Consider the following 9,373-nt stretch of genomic DNA (forward strand, 5'->3'; position numbering starts at 1 on the left):
GTGTACGCAACAGAATAAAAGATTGCGAAGATAGAATTTCAGATATAGAAGATAGGATCGCAGTCAGTGACCATGAAAAAAGAGGTCTCTTAAAAACAGTGAGGGATCATGAGAAATCTATCCAACAACTCCTAGATGATACAAAGAAAAAATAACATAAGATTCATAGGAATTCATGAAAAAACAGGAGAAAATGCAAATGACATAAAAAAGCTCTTCACAGAATTGATGACAGAAAACTTCCCAAACAGAAGGGAAGAATTAGACATACAGATAAGTGAGGCATATAGAACTCCAACTAGCCATGATCAAAAAAAATCTACATCTAGACATATAATAATCAAGATTCCAGAAATCCAACAGAAACACAAAATACTACAAGCAGTAAGAGAAAAGAAACAAATCACATGCAAAGGGAAGCCCATTAGAATCACAGCAGACTTTTCAACACAAACCCTTAGGTCAAGGAGAGCCTGGAGTGAGGTATTCCAAGTCCTAAAAGAAAAGAATCTCCAACCTAGACTTTTGTATCCTGCAAAACTCTCTTTCAAAATAGATGGGGAAATAAAATACTTCCACGACAAAGAGCACCTGAGAAATTTCATGAACACCAAACCAGCACTGCAAGGAATTCTAAACAATATCCTAGAAAAGGACAACGAAATTCACAATAACATGAGGCCCAACAGACCAAATCAAATAGGCAAGGCAAGAAACTAAAAGGAGATGGGAGAAAAAGTAAAAAGAGTCAACAAATGGACAAAAACATGACAAGAATAAGTCAAAATATATCAGTTGTAACCATCAATGTTAATGGCCTCAATTCACCAATCAAGAGAAACAGATTGGCAGAATGGATTAAGAAGCAAAATCCAACAATATGTTGTATACAAGAAACACACCTAGTGCAAAAGGAAGTCCATAGACTGAAAGTGAAAGGATGGAAAACAATTCTCCATGCGTCAGGAGTCCAGAAAAAAGCAGGGGTAGCAATCTTATTCTCAGATAAAGTAAATTTCAAACCAAAACTCATTAAGAGAGACAAAGAAGGACACTACATCCTTGTAAAGGGAACAATTCAAGAGGAAGAGCTGACAATCATAAACATATATGCACCAAATATAAATGCCCCCAACTATATAAAACAAATATTAAGTAACATGAAAAACCAAATAAGCACTAATACAATTGTAGTGGGGGATTTAAATACCCCACTATCACAAATTGACAGATCTACTAGGCAGAAAATCAACAATGAAATAATAGAACTGAACCAAGCTTTGGAACACATGGACTTAATAGATGTTTATAGAGTATTCCACCCCCAAAAACCAGAATATACATTCTTTTCGGCTGCACATGGATCATTCTCCAAAATAGACCACATACTGGCTCACAAAACAGGTCTAAATAAATGCAAAAAAATTGAAGTCATCCCCTGTTTATTATCAGATCATAGTGCAATCAAACTAGACATCAATAGCACAAGAAACTATAGAAACTTCACAAGCACATGGAAACTGAACAACACTCTCCTAAACAATCAATGGATTACAGAGGAAATTAAAGAAGAAATTAGACAGTTTTTACAAATAAATGAGAATGCCAATACAACATACAGGAATCTTTGGGACACAATGAAAGCAGTTCTACGTGGAAAATTCATAACATTGAATGCCCACACTAGGAAAACAGAGCGGGCTCAAATAAACAACTTAACGATGAAACTTAGACTCCTAGAAAAACAAGAGCAAGAAAAACCCAAAGCTCGAACAAGAGAGGAAATTATAAAGATCCGAGCAGAAATCAATGCAATTGAAATTAAGAAAACGATACAAAAAATAAATGAAACAAAGAGCTGGTTTTTTGAAAGAATAAATAAAATTGACAAACCCTTAGCTAATCTTATCAAAAAAAGGAAAGAAAAGGCTCAGATCCATGCAATTAGGAATGAAAAAGGCGAAGTCACAACAGATCCGAAAGAAATCCAGAGGATCATGAACACCTACTTTGAGAACCTGTACTCTAATAAAATGGAAAACACAGAAGAAATGGACAGATTTCTAGATACTTATGAATTACCAAAGTTGAACGAAGAAGATAAAAACATTTTAAACACCCCAATCACAATCAGTGAAATTGAAAATGTAATTAAAAACTTACCAACAAAGAAAAGCCCAGGCCCTGATGGATTCACTGCTGAATTTTACAAGACATTTAGAGAAGAACTACTACCATTACTCTTCAAACTTTTCAATGAAATTGAAAGAGAAGCTATACTTCCAAATTCATTCCTGGAAGCAAGTATCACTCTGATTCCCAAACCAGAGAAAGATACAACCAAAAAGGAGAACTACAGACCAATCTCCTTAATGAATATAGATGCAAAAATCCTTAATAAGATACTAGCAAACAGAATACAGAGGATTATTAAGAAGATCATCCATCATGACCAAGTCGGATTTATTCCAGAGATGCAAGGGTGGTTCAACATACGAAAGTCAGTGAATGTAATACATTATATTAACAAAGTCAAGGACAAAAACCATATGATCCTCTCAATAGATGCAGAAAAAGCATTTAACAAAACTCAACACCCATTCATGATAAAAACCCTGCAAAAAATTGGAATAGATGGTCTATACCTCAATTTAATAAAGGCTATTTATGAAAAGCCATCAGCCAACATCATATTGAATGGCCAAAAACTGAAAACCTTCATGTTAAAATCAGGAACAAGACAAGGATGCCCACTATCACCACTTCTCTTCAATATAGTTCTGTAAACATTAGCCACAGCAATTAGACAAGAGAAAGAAATTAAAGCAATAAAGATAGAAAAGGAAGAAGTTAAACTATCATTATTTGCTGATGATATGATACTCTACATTGAAGATCCAAAAAACTCCACCAAAAGACTTCTATACTTAATTGACAGATTCAGTAGAGTAGCTGGATGGAAAGTGAACACCCAAAAATCAATAGCCTTCTTATACACAAATAACAGACTCACGGAGAGAGAAATAAGGGAAAAATGCCTTTTACAATAGCATTCAAAAAAATGAAGTATCTAGGAATCAATCTAACAAAAGAAGCAAAAGATGTCTACACTGAAAACTACAGCACTCTGAAAAAAGAAATTGAAGAGGATATTAAAAAATGGAAAGATCTCCCCTGCTCCTGAGTAGGAAGAATCAACATAGTGAAAATGGCCATACTACCAAAACTTATATAACCAAGCCCCTTCCCTGCTCCTTCCCCTCTCTCCTTTGTTCCCTTTCACCGCCAGGGCTCTTTAATAAAGATGTCTCGTACAGCTCTTTCATGTGTGGAGTGATCCTTGGCAGGCACAGGTTTCTTTCATAGGGCAGTTGTAATACAGAATATCACCAGCAGCTTGTGCACTGGAAACCTGTCTGTGAATTACCTCCTGTAATTTGGTCATGAATTGAGTACATGGTTCATTTGAGCCTTATAAAATATGTAAAAATGAGTAGGGGTCTCATCTTCAGGGATAATGGCCCAGGCCTTTCTCATTGTATCAGCCAATTGTGGGAACAACTCTTCAGGGGATGGTACTTGAGCATCCAAGGGGGTATATTGTTCATCTCCCAACAACAAGTCTTCATCTATTTCTGGATGTTGTTCTGCTGATTTTTTTTTTTTTTTAGCTTGTTCAATTATAGAGAGTGCAACTGCATCTCAACATAAAGGAACTGAGCTGGAGATAAGCGGGTCTTTGCCAAATGTCCTACATCATTAAGAATTAATAAGAAGTCAAACAGTTTTTAAGAGCCCCACAGTGAATGGGCTCTGTATTCCACTTTTAGTAATGCTCCGTTTCAGATCTTTTATGATCTTCACGTCAAATGTCATATGGACATTTATTTCTCAGTTGACATCATCGGGATCTGGCTTTGTGCTAACTGGGAAACATATGAGTGACCCACAGGCTTTCCTTCTGGCCACCGCACTTCATATTGTTGATATTTAGATATAGCACTCTGGGCAGGTTTGGACTGTAAAAACCCAGACAGAGGCAGTGGCAAAGGAAGATCTCCCTCCTGAGGATTCTCCTCTGTACAATTCTTTCCAATGGAAGAGAGAGCAGCAGCCAAGGATAATAAATTTTAGCTTTGGAGATCAAAACTGGTACTTTTGATTTATCTGCTGCCAGTATGGGCTGCAGGGGGTCAAGAATTGATCTTCCTACACTCTACAGGCTCAGGAGAAAAAAATTTACCACACCCGGATCTCAACTTAAATTTTCTCCTACCCATTCCCAATTTTCTACAGCCAAAGTGTCTATCTGAGGGAACCATGGATTGAATTTAATAATCTCCTGTAACATCTTAGGCTACTGTCCAGGACACTTACTCCTCACTGTTTTATCAAAATGTGGAATAGATGTGTGTATCTCTGTTACTTGGCCAACATACTCTGCCCCATGCTTTAATCCCAGCTAAGAGCCTTTGTATAGTGGTGAGCACTAATCTCTCTGTCAGACCTCTCCAACCACCTGACTGCATGTACAGCAAGGAAGAGAATAAGACAAGACAAAAGTTTATTGCATAAAGGGTGTCTGGGATGGTCAAAGTTCTTGCAAGGCTCAGACCATTAGGCTCCAGAGTTGCCACTATTTATTGATTACACAAGATTCTAGGGGGCATAAAAGCAGGTATAGGGACCACAGCAGATACGAAACTGACATGAGCTAGCCTTGCAAACAAAGAAACAATGTATTCCTATGAAAAACAGGTCGTGGTTAAAGAGTAACCTCTTTGTTTCCTATAGCTAACCCATTTGTTCTGGAGGAATCATCTCACAAGAGTAACAGTGCCCAGCTATGTTATCTTCCTATCAGAGGCACCAGTGTCAACAACCATTCAGCCTCAACTGTGCCCATTAACATAGGAGCTCTGTTTCCATACGTCAGCTGAAGGATCATCCAGCAAGTCATCTAGGCCTAGGACAGACTCACAATTTAATAAATATCCACTTCAATAATGTTTATAAACCTCAGAGTGCCTTCAAGCAGGTCCCTGGCAGAAAGAGTAATGCAGGTTGTAAAGAAAGGAGTGGGAGAGTTCTAAATGTTTCACTCATAAAAACAAGTCTATGTTAGAAGACTGAATTTCCAGAATGATTCTTCTGTTTGAACTGAGGTCTGCATACTCTTTGGTGTATTGAGCCCCATAGAAGTGAATGGAAGTGATGACCTGAGTTGAGGTTAATAACTGCAAGCAGCTAGAGCACTGAATGTCTGGGTATCACTCTAGAGAGGAAAGGCAATCTGGTGATACACACAGGAGTGTCTGCCTATCTTCATTACAAATTTGTAGATTGCACCTCTATGAGGTTTCTACTATAAAGGATAGTTTGGTCTAGAAAATGCCAACACAGCTCTGTTGAATAGAAAGGGCTTGGAAAATTCCAAGTATTTCACTAATAAGAAAGCTATGTTAGAAGCCTCACTGACACCCCAAAATGGTCCTACTCTTTGAACTAAGGTTTGCACTCTAAGATATTCATTGATATGTTGAGCTCCACAGAAGCAAATGGAAGTGGATAACCAGAAGTGCGGATTGTAATTGCAAGCATTTAGAGCTACCAGTGTTTGGGTTTAAATTGCAGAGTGGGAAGGCAGTCTGGTTCTACTCAGTGCCTATCTGCATTACAGATTTGTAGAGTGCATCTCTATGAGGCTTCTACTGTGAATGGCCATTTAGAATAGAAAGTGCTGTCACTTTCTATTTAGCTCAGTGGTGCCACTGCCTGTCTCACAAGCACAAGGTCCTGAGTTCAATCCCTCATACAAACAAACAAACAAAAAGAATAGAAAGTGCTATGCAGATGTTTCAAAGAAAGGACTTGGAGAGTTCTAAATGTTTCATTAATAACAACTCTGTGTTAGAAGCCTAACTGACTTTCCACAGTGGTTCTGCTATTTGATCTGTGGTTTAAACACTACAATATTCTTTGGTGTTTGAGCCCCATAAAAGGGAATGCAGATTTTAAGTGCAATGAGCTAAAACTTCCTGTGTGTGGGTATAAACACCAGAGTGGAAGACAATCTAGATGTTCTCACTGCAGTGTCTGCCTATTTCCACTACAGATTGGGAGAGTACACCTCTCTGAGGCATGTGTGTGTGTGTGTGTGTGTGTGTGTGTGTGTGTGTGTGTGTGTGAATGGCAGTTTGACTTACAAAGTGCCATGCGCCTGTTGCAACAAAAGGGCTTGGAGAGTTCTAAATATTTGACTAATAACAACTCTAATAGAAGTCTGACTTTTCAGAATGGTTCTGCTGTTTGAGATGAGTGTTGCATACTCAGATATTCATTGGTGTATTGCACCCCATAAATGTGAATCTAAGTGAATGACCTGACATTTAGTTACTGCAAGAAGCTAGAGCGTCCAGTGTGTGGGAATAAACTCTGTATATGTAGTGCAGTCTGGCTGTACTCATTGGAGTATTTGTCTATCTGCATTACAGAATTTGAGATTATACCTTTATGATATGTCTAGTGTGAATGGCCGTTTGGCATAGAGAGTGCCCTGCAGCTCTGTTCTAAAAAAAACATGTTGGAGAGTTCCAAATATTTCCCTTATAAAAACTCTCTGTAAGAAGCCTAAGTGACTTTCCCGAATGGTTCTGCTCTTCGAACTAAGGTTTGCACACTAAGATATTCAGTGGTGTACTATGGCCCACAGAAGTGAATGGAAGTGGATAACCTGAGGTGCAGATTGTAATTGCAAGGAGCTATATAGCTCTGTGTCTGGGAATAATCTCCAGAATAGGAGAGCAGTCCGGTTGTACTCACTGGAATGTCTGCCTCTCTGCATTACAGATTTACAGAATGCACCTGTATAAGATTTCAGTTGTCAAATGGCAGTTTGCCCTAGAAAGTGCCATGCAACTATTTTGCAAAGGAAGGGTTGGGAGAGTTCTAAATATTTCATTAATAACAAATCCAACAGAAGCCTGTTCTCAAAAACAGTTCTGAGGTTTGAACTGAGGTTTGAATATTAACATATTCATTGGTGTTTGGAGCCTCATAAAAGTGAATGAAAGTGGATAACCTGAGGTACAGTTGGTAACTGCCAGCAGCTAAACTCCTCAGTGTTGAGTATAAACTTCAAAGAAGAAAGGCATCTAGCTGTATCCAGAGCCATTTCAAGAATGGTTCTTCTGTTTGAAGTATAGATTGCACAGTAAGATATTTATTGGTGTATTGAGCCTAGGAGAAGTGAATATAAGTGGATGACATGAGGTACAGTTTATAAATGCAAGGAGCTAGAGCTCCCAGTTTGTACGTATAAACTCCAGAGAGGAAAGGCACCCTGGCTATACTCCTTGGAATGTCTGCCTATCTGCATTACAGATCTGGACAGTGTACCTTTATGAGGCTTCTATTGTTAATGGCATTTTGGCCTGGAAAGTGCCATGCAGCTGTGATTCAAAGAAAGAGCTTGAAAAGTTCTATATGTTTCACTAACAACAACTCTATGTTAGAACCCTAATGGACTTTCCAGAATGTTCTACCATTTGAAGTGAGGTTTGCACACTGAGATATTCATTAGTGGTGTATTGAGCCTTATAGTAATGAATGGAAGTAGATAATCTCTGGTGTAGATTGTAACTGCAAGGAGCTAGAGCTCCCAGTGTGAGGGTATAAATTCCAGAAAGGGAAGGTAGTATAGCTGTACTCACTGGAGTGTTTGCCTATCTACATTACAGATTTGTAGAATGCAGTTCTAAGAGGCTTCTAACAGCGGTTAGTAAAGATGAACTCCTGTGACATTTAGAAGCAGCACAACTGCTTCCAAGGTATTTCCCTTCAAGTCAGAGAGTTTGGACTCACAAGCAAGATGAAGTCTGTACCCCAGTTCCTATTTATCCCTTTTGCAGCTGTTCTTGTGTAGAAACAGCCTTCAAGAACCTGCTCAGTGGCCTTGGAGATGAGTAGGATGGAGAGAAGGGCTGGGAATTCCCCAAGCCTGGGGTAGGTAAGTTGGGAAAACCATCCATGAGAATGCCAGTCCTATGCCAGGGTACATAGCTGTACCACTCAATGTTCAGCTTCGGTTAGCTGATGTGGAAAAGATGTAAGCTGCAGAAAAGGCTTTAGAAATTCAATGTGGGCCATACATGAGAGCTGCTTAGATGCAATTAAATATGTCAATTGTATACAGTTTCCATTTTATCGTTCTGTTTATTTGGACACAAACTTTTCAATGAAATATCTTATTTTAATTCCCTGAAATTCAAATTACATAATCCTCCATTTTTGAATGACCCAATCTTCTACATCTATCACCTGAAGTGGCATCCTCATGATTATCTTTCACATCACCAAATGGCACACAGGTCATATTGCACACTGTCTTTGAAGGTGATGTTTCTATATCAATTTGATCTGAGACTGGTTCCCACTTTCCACATTATCCAATATTCCTAAGGATAAAAAAATAAAAGAATTATTTTGCATGTGTCTACATTGTAAGAATATTAACTTCTCATCTTTTGTATCAATTTTAAGTAATTCAATGTTAGTGAAATTTAAACAAAGCCCTAAAACATTATGAACAATTAGCACACTAAAAATAGAGAAAATCAGAGTGGCTAAAACCATTTAATCTCAGCTAGATGATACTTGATGAAATACAACAGCAAAGAAATGACTCAGTGTGTTCAAGAAAAAAAATCCCAGCACTTTAAACAATTAATTTTCCTGCCCCAACTCTCAAAATAGTTAATCTCCTAAGATATTATATCCTTACCTAGGGAACAGATGTCATAAGTTTCCCTCAGCGAGTAAGCAGGACAATACATTTTAAAGTCAGTCAAGAAGAATCTCCTTTATAACCAACAAACAAAAAAACTCTTTGTATTTAAAAGGTCACATTGCTACAATGATGTTCTAGTTCTTTCAGAAGGGAAAAGATTCTTTACCTGTATTTACTCTCTGACGTTAGGCTTTTGAGAGTACTTAGACCTATAGAACAGTGTAGGGGCAAGATGTCAGAAGTGTCAGAAGCCAGATATGATGGTGTTTGCCTATAATCCCAACACTCTGGAAGGCTGAGGCAAGAGTCAAAGTTCGAGATCAGCCTGGGAAATCTGACCATTAATCAAAGCCCTGTCTCCAAATTTTTTTAAAAAACTGTTTAAAAATGAGAAGAGGCTGGGCATATAATTTATTGGAAAGGCTGGAGGTTCAATACCCAATATTGCAAGGGAAAAAAAAAACAGTGTTGGAAAGGAAAAGAACTGAAAAGGCAACTTTTTCCATTAAAAAGCAACTTGGCTGTTTATTCATTCAAAATACTAAGGTCAAATAAAATTTTAAATTGTAGCTGAGTGTGGTAGCA

The sequence above is a fragment of the Fukomys damarensis genome, unplaced genomic scaffold (assembly GCF_012274545.1).
Source record: "Fukomys damarensis isolate Sample0158 unplaced genomic scaffold, DMR_v1.0_HiC HiC_scaffold_13, whole genome shotgun sequence".
NCBI classification, from domain to species: domain Eukaryota; kingdom Metazoa; phylum Chordata; class Mammalia; order Rodentia; family Bathyergidae; genus Fukomys; species Fukomys damarensis.